At 43.3% G+C, this 12,396-nt stretch overlaps 1 protein-coding gene across 3 annotated transcripts in view; it reads left to right on the forward strand.

Moving 5' to 3' along the window:
- Window positions 1-12,396, forward strand: part of LOC134351730 (cytidine and dCMP deaminase domain-containing protein 1-like) — a 121,451-nt gene that overhangs the window by 24,482 nt on the left and 84,573 nt on the right. The window lies entirely within an intron of this gene.

The following is a 12,396-nucleotide window of genomic DNA, read 5'->3' on the forward strand; positions in this document are numbered from 1 at the left end:
GATCCCAGTAACTGCAGTGTCTTGTGTCTCCATGTTTAAAAGCACCTTGTTCAGTCACATCTGGAAAATCAAGGCTGAATGATGAGGTTGGCCAAGATGTGAGAATTTCTACTAGTAGAGACCAAGCAGTGTAGAGCATTTGTATGCAAGCCACTCCGTATCCAGCTTGTTATTGGAGTAAACTTGGTTAGTTCTTCCAAAAATATTTGCGTAAAATATGAAGAAGTGTGTGTAAACCAGAGATCAGAAAATGAGTAAAACTAAATGAGATTTTCAATTTTAAAGAGTCTTCTCCCTCAGTGTGATGTCCAGTGCTAGCATCAAGATGTGTGAGTCATTGGATGGTACTTGAAGTTAAGTTTATTGTCTGGTGCTCAAGTCTAGTGAGGCACAGGTACAGTGAAAAGACCTGTACTGGGCAGGAGCAGCAGCAGCACACAGATATAGATTATACCATACATTGAAAAAAACTGTGTGGGAGGGGGGTAAAAATCCATTCAGAGATGAGTCCATGGTTGTGCAAGAGATGGTCCGTAGTGTTTCATTACTGAGATAGGGATAGGGTTGTGCAGTTCTGTTCAAGAAAGTAACTATTGCTAAAGGTAGTGGTGTAGGACTTCATTCTTTTGTATCTGCTGCCTGATGGTAGCAGCAAGAATAGGGCATGATCCAGATGGTGGGAATCTTTGATCGATTGATGTTGCCTTCTTAACAGTTTAAGACGGCGCTGATGAAGCTCAGCGACTACTTGCTGGTGGCAAATAAAACAAAGAAAACAACCAAATACTTTATTAATCACACTTTTTCTGGTAAACGATCACTGCAAACAATAGACTGTAACTTCCCCAACGCAACGTGGCATTTTTGTGGTGGGAACTGAAGTCTCAAGGTTGCAGACCGGTTGTGGGATGGTGTGTGCGGGCTGAATCGAGGTGGTGGAGTCCGTGCCAGAGAGCAGGGAATGGCTGGTAGGGACTTGAAGGCAATTCGATTCGGCAGGACCGAGGCAGGAAGAGAGGACGACCCGAGGTTTGATCGATTTAAGTGCTGAGCCGAATTGGAAAATTTGGGTACAGGCTGAATTGTGGTGGTAGGGCACCGACCCGAGAGCATGTGAAAGCGGCAGGGCCTGGCTCGGAGAGCAAGGAATGACCTGAGGTTTGAACAATTTAAGCGTTGGGCCAAATTGAAGAAGGTCAGACTGTCCGGGCCAGAGACGAGGGATGGACCGTTTCAATTGCTGCTCTGTGAGGTTTACCTGACTCTGCGCTGAACTTCAACTCACTGCTTTTCGAGGTTTACTTGACTCTGCGCTGAACTTCGACTCGCTGCTTTGCGAGGTTTATTCAACTCTGCACTGAACTGTGGCTGTGGCTTGCAACTATCATAGTGTGGACACTTTTATGAACTTCAGTTCTGAATGCTATTTGCTTACTTTTGTTGTTTGCACTTTTTTCCTGCACATTGGGTGTTTGACAGTCTTTTTTATAAATGGGTTCTATTGGGGTTCTTTGTTTTTTAGCTGCCTGTAAGAAAATGAATCTCAAGGTGTATAAAGCATACATATTTTGATAATAAAAGTACCTTGAACTTGAACCTCTTGTAGATAATGTCAGTGGTTGGGACGGATGTGCCAGTATTGCATTGCGCTGTGTTCACTACTTTCTGCAGCCTTATCTATTGCCCAATAATTGTTTTCTATCTAACCTAACTGAACATTTGTGAAGACTGGAGGTGACAACTGATTTTGGTTTGGTGGATATCACGTCAACACAGGAACATGTCGGGGATATGGTAAAAGAGTCTGCATGCAGTTTGCTCATTCTCCCTATGACTACCTACATGGGGGGGGTTTGCTCCAGGTTGCTCTGGTTCCAAGAGAAAATAAGTTGCAGGGCTGCAGGGAGACAAGTCAAGATGGGAAAGGGACTGATGGGATGGTTCTGCTAGGAGCTAGCATGAACCCACAGGCTAAATGATCCCTGCAGCAGGAAAATAAGGGAAGAGTTGTTGCCACATCACAGACTGTTTAACTTCACTTCTCTGTCATATCCATTCAGGATATTGAGGAGAATTGTTGGGTTGATGTTATAAAACAATGGGGGATAACAGGCTTAGGCTTATCTGGCAGCCTGCCTTTTCTGTTCCTTCTCATTACTTTAGTGCCATTCTGGTAGTTTTGATACCCATACACTGAAGGATGATGACTTTAAGCATCTGAGGCAGGGTTTCCCAAGCTTTTTATGTTGTGGACTCCCGCCATTGACTGAGGGGCCGTGAACCCCATGTTGGGAACCTCTTATCTAAGGATTTTTCCTGCTTAAGTCTTCAGGTATCATTTGATAGAGCAAGCATCCTCCATATTCTTCTATCTTCATCTTTTGACACCTGACCTATATGATACCTGACAGGTCTTGGCTGGTGACTCAGGTGCACAGGAAGTTCAATAGTGTGTTCAAGAGATACTTGCTTCATATCATGTCATATATTTCAGTGTGGAGACATCTGTACCAGACAAGAGCAGGATATCACATTGCATTTGATCGGCAGAGTGGAACCTACCAACCTGGACTGTTAATGTGCATGAGAATCGGGCAGAATGTGGGGCTGGGGCTGGGGCTGACATAGAGACTGACAAAGAGAACAAGAGGTTGTGAGTGGTCAGCAGTTTGGACTTGTTGACTAGCAGAACAAGTGCAGGGATACACAGTGGTTGAATTGAATAATAGCTTTACTCTGCTTGATTTGCAGTTCGCAACTGAAGGAATGTATGAATAAACTCTTCTCGGGCTTCCACCTAGGTACAGATATCCAATATAATCGTTATTTCAATGACAAACTCTGACATCTTCTTCAGAGTTTATTTGTCATATACACCGGGAAAGCACCAGATCATTTTTCACTTACCTTACAAACTCCAGATCATTTTTTGAAGGAATGTGGTTTGTAGGGTGAATCCATCTTTTGGACCAGTCTCACTATTACGATGGTGCACACCTTGGATTTGTCCCTCTCCCAATCTCTTTGCTCTTATCATCTATGGAGAGGAACTTGGATAGTTCTCTTAAAGGTGGAGATTCAGCACGTGTAATTAACTCATTAATTTCAATGGTAGGAATGGAGGAGAGTATATGGGGTAGGGATCTCTGCAACTGGAATATCCCAGCAGCACAGAATCATCCAGAATTATGACCAGTTTACTGCCAAGAAGTGACCCAGGAAGAGAATGAAAAGGGCTTCCTTAAGTCAATCATTTTTAATAACTCCTTTACCCTTGTGGATCTCCTAAATGCAATCTAGCTGTGCACCATTCCACATATTTATTACAGTTCTAGTACCTGTATCACTTACATATCTCCCTTATGCTGCTGTGTATCTTCCTGTCTTTACAGAATAAGGTGAGGGGAGTAGGATGAGTACAAACTGGCAAATGATAGGAGAGAATGAGTGAGGGGAAGAATATGTCATTGGGGGAGGGGGGATAATGTAAGGGCCTGGGAGTCAATAGGTGGAAAGGGCTTTTGGCGTCAGCCTCCTTCCTTTTCAGTTCTGAAGACAGGTTTCAGCCCAAAAAGTCAACTGTTCATTTCTATCCATAGGTGCTGCCTGACCTGCTGATTTCCTCCAGGATTTTGTGTGTGTTGCACTGCTGTGGGTCTGTAGCCTAGGCTCTGTAGATACAACTCAAAAACTGATTACTGCTTGTACTTTACATTTCAACAGGATTTTTTGAAGGCTGGTGGACTCTTATGTGTATTAGTACTTGCTACCACTACTCCATTAGCCCGAGAAGATGTGTAATGTTTGACAATTGCCTCGCACACCCATTTTTGCATGTCTCCCATCAACCATCTCTTCAGAATCAATCATACCTCATACACCCACTGGCTTTGTCTTATCTCTAAATTTATGGATCTTCATTTTATACTGATCCTTTATCACCGATTTAGAGAGTCACCTATTTATCACCTCTTGTGTATCTCTCATTGAGTAGTCTACAATTCTTAGAGCAACAACTTGACATTCATTCTTTGCTTTTTATGATTCTGTGATAAGCCAATACTGAACAGAATAAAACAGATAGACGTGGAAAAAGCTGCCAGAAGAAGTGGTTGAGGCAGGTACAATAACAGCATTCAGAAGACACTGGGATACTTATATGGATAGAAAAGGTTTAGAGGGATATGGGGAAAACACCAGCAAATGGGAATGGCTTAGATAGGAATCTTGGTCAATATGGACCATTTGAGCCAAAGGGCCTTATTCTGTGCTGTATGAATCTACAATTCTGTCAGATGAAAGGTCAACGCTATTGATAATGATGATGCAAGAGACTGCAGGTGCTGGAAATCTGGAGCAAAACACAAAAGAGTGAAGGAACTCAGCAAGTCAGGCACCATCAGTGGAGGGATATTTACTATCGACATTTTGGGTTGAGCCCCTTCATCAGCACTGATGGGATTGTGGGGAGACAGCCAGTATAAAATCATGGGGCGGGGTGGGGAAGGGCTGGAGCGGAAGCTGGCAGCTGATAGGTGGATCTAGACGAGGAGGGTGATAGGCAGGTGAGGGAGAGAGTAGAGTGGGAATGATGCAAGAGGCTGGGAGGTGATAGGTAGAAGTGTTAAAGGGTTGAGAAGGGTTGGAATTTGATTTTTAAAAAGGGACAGTGGACCATGGAATAAAAGGAAGGAGGTGGAGATGGGAACCAGTGGTAGTAATGTATGGGGACAACCTGGTTCAGATGGAATTGGGGTTAAAAATGCTGATACAGAAAGTATTAATTCCACTCATTGAATCTTTGTTGGATATGGGACTATGTCAGTGGCACCTGATAAAATCATGTCACTCTTCAAGCAAGGAAAGAGAATGAACTTGGAATCTATGCAGACTAGCATTGATGGTGGAGACAAATAAATGTTCATTTGAATAGCAAACAACAGGAATTCTGCAGATGCTGGAAATTCAAGCAACACACATCAAAGTTACTGGTGAACGCAGCAGGCCAAGCAGCATCTATAGGAAGAGGCGCAGTCGACGTTTCAGGCCGAGACCCTTCGTCAGGACTAACTGAAGGAAGGGTGAGTAAGGGATTTGAAAGCTGGAGGGGGAGGGGGAGATGCAAAATGATAGGAGAAGACAGGAGGGGGAGGGATAGAGCCGAGAGCTGGACAGGTGATAGGCAAAAGGGGATACGAGAGGATCATGGGACAGGAGGTCCAGGAAGAAAGACGGGGGGGGGTGACCCAGAGGATGGGCAAGAGGTATATTCAGAGGGACAGAGGGAGAAAAAGGAGAGTGAGAGAAAGAATCCCATTCCCATTCTGACATGTCTATCCACGGCCTCCTCTACTGTAAAGATGAAGCCACACTCAGGTTGGAGGAACAACACCTTATATTCCGTCTGGGTAGCCTCCAACCTGATGGCATGAACATTGACTTCTCTAACTTCCGCTAGGCCCCACCTCCCCCTCGTACCCCATCTGTTACTCATTTTTATGCACACATTCTTTCTCTCACTCTCCTTTTTCTCCCTCTGTCCCTCTGACTATACCTCTTGCCCATCCTCTGGGTCACCCCCCCCCCCCGTCTTTCTTCCCGGACCTCCTGTCCCATGATCCTCTCGTATCCCCTTTTGCCTATCACCTGTCCAGCTCTCGGCTCTATCCCTCCCCCTCCTGTCTTCTCCTATCATTTTGCATCTCCCCCTCCCCCTCCAGCTTTCAAATCCCTTACTCACCCTTCCTTCAGTTAGTCCTGACGAAGGGTCTCGGCCTGAAACGTCGACTGCGCCTCTTCCTATAGATGCTGCTTGGCCTGCTGCGTTCACCAGCAACTTTGATGTGTGTTGCTTCATTTGAATAGGTTTGTGCTATTGCAAAAGAAGACTAGTTAAAAGTCCTCTTATGTCTACCTAATGTCTCCCTGTTTATGTATGTGTGTATGTATTTATTTATTGAGATAAAGCTTGGAATAGACCCTTCTGGCCCTTCAAGCCACACTGCGCAGTAACCCCTAATTAACTCTAGCCTAATCACAGGACAACTTGCAATAACCAATTAGCCTACTAACCAATGCATTTTTCGACTGTAGAAGGAAACTGAAGCACCTGGAGGAAATCCCATGCATTTTATGGGGAGGGTGTATGAACTCCTTGCAGATGACATTGGAATTGAACTCCAAATGTCAGTGTCCAGAACTGCAATAGCACTGTGCTAACCACTATGTACCATGGAAGGATATATAGTATATGTAAGAGAGAGATTTGTTACAAGAATCAACTTTTGTAATAATGATCAGTGAGGCACAGAGAATCTATATATACCGACAAGTAACTTTTCTTATTTCAACTAAAAAAGCAGGTGGGTTCACACTCTTATCTACCTGTGTGCTTCCTACTAGAACCCTTGACACTCCATGAACAGTCAATAAAGAGAAAAAAATATTACCCGGGAAAGGAGTCTACACTGGATTTGCGTTCCTCGTGATCCCGATCTCCATGTGTCCATGGGGTCCTCCTTATCCGCGATAGTTGGTCTCTGACTGCTGGAGAGTTATCGCCCCTGCGTATTTGGAGCTCCTGCGTCTCATCAACTGAACCATTGGCTCTCCATCACATTGGCTCAAGGTCACCTGACCTACCTGGGTCACCTTCTTACTGGTTACTGGTCCAGAGCTACAGCCAACATTGTTTCATGGCTCTGCCCACCCCAGCCTTGTGTATTTGTGTCTTTACACTCTGACTGGTCCAAACCAGTTAAATGAGGCAACCCAGACAGAGTCTAACGAGATTACCGATTGCAGGTCTGGCATTTTACATAACAAGTAGCTACTCCTCTGAGAATGGTCTTAGGTATATTGCATTGATTAGATTGTCCCAGAGCAAGAATCAGTTCAGAGTCCATTTCATTTACATAACAAATGGCTGCTTGTTTGAGAATGGTCTCAGGTTTAGCAGATCATTAGCTGAAGCTCCTTGTGTCCACATTCAGTTGCTCTGATTAGATTATCCAAGAGCAAGAAACTGTTCAGAGTCCACAAAATGGAGGGGGGAAACAAAGACAACTGGCTTGTCTGCTTCCGCTGTCCTTGATCAGACTGAAGTTTCTTCTGGCCTACATCTCCTTCCTCTTAATCCAAAGATATTTATCTTAGGATCATTATGCTCCTCTCATTCAGTTGACTGCCCACAGGACTGCCATGGAACTCCAGAAGGTGTGCAACACTTACATTCTATAAAAGAATTAACATTTACTAACTAAATTCACCCACTTTATACTGACAATCGTTTCTGCTGTTTCATGAAAGCATTATCCTCGATTTCTCCCATTATTTCAGCCTTCCATCTTCTCAGTTGATATACATTGAGCAATACAATTATCAGGGTACATAAAATTAGTATTACAGCAGCATGTGATACTATTCTTACCCATGAATGTATCTGAACATTTGTCCCTCAATTCCAAAATTTACTCCAAAAGCCTGGGTTACTCAATAATTCATTTGCCTTACCAACATGTGTTTTAATTAGTTTAGTGTGTTTAGTCCATTGATGGATTATCTCTCTTGCCTCCTCCACAACGCGTATCCAGTCTGCAGTCAAGTGAGGAATTGGTGGCAATTCAGTAACAACATAGTCCCACAGATAGTCATCTGTGTCACTTGGTTGGATCTTGAAGTTCTCCTTTATTACTGTGTCTCCTGCTGGCTGAGGCAAGGTTCATCCTCCAATGGTCAGATCTAAAGTCACATTCCCTTTGGCGACATAGGGAATGTTTCCATCCCTTGGTATAACTTGTGAACCCTGTTGCTATATAATATGTCTGTCCCACCAATGCATGTTGTAAGAAAGAACAATTTTCTTAAGTACTGAAACCACAATTTGTAAGCTTCTGCTTTGTCATTTCTTCTGGACAAGACCAGTGGTCTTCCCCTTGACGGTATCATGATAAGTCTATCCCTTTCCCAATACCATTCATAACAATAGCATATGTTGGTGGGTTACTTAAGGATATCCATGTATCCTCATGATATTTGCCAACACTGTGAACCCTTTTCAAAGGGTAGGTTGAATTATTTCCATGTTGGGGAATGTGGAATACTGCTCTGGCATAAAACCTTCCTTTACCATCATCACAGGTACTCAGTACTCCGTCGGTTATTGTAAGGCTTCTAATATGACACAATGGCACCCGTTCTCCAACCCATTCTTTTAGCTGCTCATCTGAGACCCAATTATGGTAAGCAACCAACTAGCATATGTACCACAGATCTCAGTTATATGCATTTCCTTAGACATGAGGTCCATGCAGTCAATAATCAAATCTGTTGTATCTTGAAGGGGCTTCAGAAATTTAACTGCATCCAGAGTTACCTGGGATGCATCTCAACCAATCTGATTAGTTTGTACCTGATCTTAGTAATTTTCTCCAGTAATATCCCTTATTTTCTGCTGGAGAGACTGTATCTGGTTTTCTAATTCTGCTATATCTAGGGTGTTGACCATTGCTACCCCTGATGCATAACCTGCTCCCACTAATTCCAATAGTACTCTTCTCCTTCTATTTTTGACTGGCTTAAACTCACTCCTGCTTAATTGTCTTCTAAGAAGGTGAGTAAATAATTGTTTTGTTGTAGGTGAGCATCATTCAGGCACTGTTATTTCAGTTAGATTAAAAATTACCTGCACATGCTGGTACCCTGATACCAAAGTGACAAATTCTCCTGTATCCTCTAACACTAATCCTACCCCTTTTGTATTATGACAACACACATCAAAGTTGCTGGTGAACGCAGCAGGCCAGGCAGCATCTCTAGGAAGAGGTACAGTCGACGTTTCGGGCCGAGACCCTTCGTCAGGACTAACTGAAAGAAGAGCTAGTAAGAGATTTGAAAGTGGGAGGGGGAGGGGAGATCCAAAATGATAGAAGAAGACAGGAGGGGGAGGGATGGAGCCAAGAGCTGGACAGTTGATTGGCAAAAGGGATATGAGAGGATCATGGGACAGGAGGCCCAGGGAGAAAAAAAAGGGGAAGGGGGGAAAAAACCCGGAGGATGGGCAAGGGGTATAGTGAGAGGGACAGAGGGAGAAAAAGGAGAGACAGAGAAAGAATGTGTGTATATAAATAAATAATGGATGGGGTACAAGGGGGAGATGGGGCATTAGCAGAAGTTTGAGAAGTCAATATTCATGCCATCAGGTTGGAGGCTACCCAGAAGGAATATAAGGTGTTGTTCCTCCAACTGAGTGTGGCTTCATCTTTACAGTAGAGGAGGCCATGGATAGACATATCAGAATGGGAATGGGACGTGGAATTAAAATGTGTGGCCACTGGGAGATCCTGCTTTCTGTGGCAGACAGAGCGTAGGTGTTCAGCGAAACGATCTCCCAGTCTGCGTCGGGTAGCGAAACGGTCTCCCAGTCGTTTGTATTACGCTGGCTCTCACTACGTTTAGGCTCTGGTATAGTTTCCGTCACTTGTGAGTGTGGAGTAGTGTTTTCTCTAACAGTTTTGAAAACCTGGAAAGGGCCTGGCCCCTGACAAAAACTCTTCTCCGTGTCCTTTAGTGCCTTCCCCATTCTACTTTCCCTGTGTACTACATTCCCCTGTGGACAGTTTATAATCATTGAAGCAACCTTTGAGAAACGTTTGGGGTGACTACCCCAATCGATATACCTCTGGTGTAGATCACCGCCCCACTCAATATTCACATGAGTGTGATCCCACAGAACTGTAATCTTACCATGGTCATCATTACCTGAAGGGTGCTCAATAATTGGACCTACAGACCAACTTATGATTATCCCCTCTGGGATGCTGGATAATGTCACTTCTAGAATTTTATGGCATAGGAACTGTACCTTTGTACCTTCTGGAATACCTAGGGTTTTGTCCACACATGTTAAGCCATCTACCCCAGTATAATACAAATTTACGTCCTCCATTTCTCCTTTGTTAGACTGTATTCCCCATTGAGATGATTTGTTTCTGTTCACTGAGTGTTTTCCAAGCAACGACATCACTGTGACACATTTGTCCACTGTACTGGCTCTGGAACAAGACTAACCATGACCCCAGTCATGATTAATGCCATTGCAACAAAATTCATTATTCTCTTCATGTTGAATTAAACCTGTAACACACAAGAGTAATAGCTGCTCTTATTTCCAGCTTAAATCTTAAATTATTTTAAGTCCATATTTTGTTTTTCTAACCCATCCAATCTAGGTTCCCAATTGTCTTTGGATTCAAGCTGTCCATCTTTTCTCACCCAGTTTCGTTTCAGGATAGGAGGGACAAGCACTGGCTTATCTTCCTTTTTCTTTGATTTTTTGACAAAGCTTCCCTGATTCTCAGGATGAGAGGACTGAAAATCAGCCCCTTGATAGGGCCTGTTCCCATCTTCTTGGAATAGGTGTTCCATCATCAGGGCTATCGTGCACGTCAATTGTTATGTGCTGATGGCGATAACATTCCTGTTTCTCCCCCACTAATTTTAGCTGGTTGATATGGTACCACCCACTTTTATCTGGAGAAGTCAGCACTTTGTACACTGAAGGGCTTGCTTTATCTATAATTTCACAGGACCCTGCAAACCTTGGATTTAAAAATGAGGTGGGTTGGTGTATTCTAATCATCACTCTTTGTCCTGGGCTTAATTCTATGGGACTGACTTTTGAGTCAAATTAGGCTTTACTCTGTTGCTTTTTCTTTCCTATTTGGTGGGCTGCCACATAATTGGCCTCTTTCACTGTCTCTACCAATTGTTGTACCCACTTTTCTGACAATGCCATCGATTTCGGGTTCTGAGATATCTAATCCTAACAACTACTCCCATCCTCTCATGTCCCTTACAGTCATGAGTTTGTACAGGGTGTAATCAGTTGAAGATACCACTGTATTCCTTATCATCAAGGCATAAGCCAAAACTACTTGCCATGTTGTTTCATGTTGATGTACCATTTGTGCAATCTTATTTTTTAGTGTTCGATTCATCCTTTCCACAATTCCACTGGCTTGTGGTCTATAAGGTATATGAAATCTCTGCTTGATCCCTAAAAGTGCAATGACATCTTGCATTATCTGGGCCGTGAAATGTGTGCCTTGATCTGACTCGGTACTCCGGGGTAGTTCCCAGCGAATGAATATCCTTTCCAACAGGATTTTTGCAGTAGCCTTTGCTGTGTTTGTCTTAGCCGGGAAAGCTTCCACCCACTTGGTAAAGGTATCTATTACTGCTGGAAGATATTGGTACCCACGTAATCTATCTGCAAATTAGAAACTGCAGATTGGAACCACAAGGAATGCCTGGCCAGCGTAGACTCCTTTCCCAGGTAATATTTTTTCTCTTCATTGACTGTTCATGGAGTGTCAGGGTTCTAGTAGGCAGCACACAGGTAGATAAGAGTATGAACCCACCACCTTTTTTAGTTGAAATAATAAAAGTTACTTGTCTGTATGTACAGATTCTCTGTGCCTCAATGATCATTATTACAATGGGTGATTCTTGTAACAGAATTGGCGTCCCTAGATGGACTCAAGGATAAATCTCTTTGTTCAGCGGGAGACTTGAGTCGGACCACGTGGGTGAGGTACAGAGATCTGGGACTGGGTAGTTAGCGGTTACTGACTCAGGATGAAGAATTCAGGAAATTCTGCAAGTCCACAGGACGTGGATACCTCCAGAAATACGTGTTGGTTAAGTGGCATATATGGCATATATGGGAAGTTTGTCGGTCACCCTGGTTGTGAAGGGAAAACTGCTGGTGATGCTATATGGAAAATCGCCCAAGGGAAGCTGTCGAGCAGGAAGTTTAAACAATTACAAATACCAGTAGCGGTTGGTTGTTTAATTGACGATTTGATAGAATTACGACAAAATGCTAAAGCAGAACGGCATAGATTAGAATTGGAAAACGAAGGTCGGCATAAAGCTAAAGCTGAACGAGATAGGTTATGACAGGAAATTCTAGAATTTCAGCATAAAGCAGAAGCCGAGCGAGATAGGTTAGAAGGAGAACATAAAAAGCTCCAAAAGGAGGTAGAAACCTTAAGAGAAAGGGTTACTGATTTACATGGTCAGAGAGGTATGGACCTGATGCATATGAACCAGTTTCAGTTGAATTGTGAGAAATAACTTAAAGAGAAAAGCAAACAGAAAACAAGTAAAGAGGAAGCAGCTGCACTGGTGAAGGATGAAGTGGAAGGGTTAAGGAAACAGTGCAGTGATTTAAAGACAGCTATGAATGTGATTCAGAAATCAGCACAGAAAGGACGAGTAACACTGGAGATCATGCAAAGTGTTTAAAGCATATTCAAAAGCTGCAGGACCAACTTGTGGCACAGTGAGGAATAATATGTGCTTTTGGATCTGAATAGGTGAATATGGAGACAT

This window comes from Mobula hypostoma, chromosome 9 (assembly GCF_963921235.1).
Source record: "Mobula hypostoma chromosome 9, sMobHyp1.1, whole genome shotgun sequence".
Lineage (NCBI taxonomy): Eukaryota > Metazoa > Chordata > Chondrichthyes > Myliobatiformes > Myliobatidae > Mobula > Mobula hypostoma.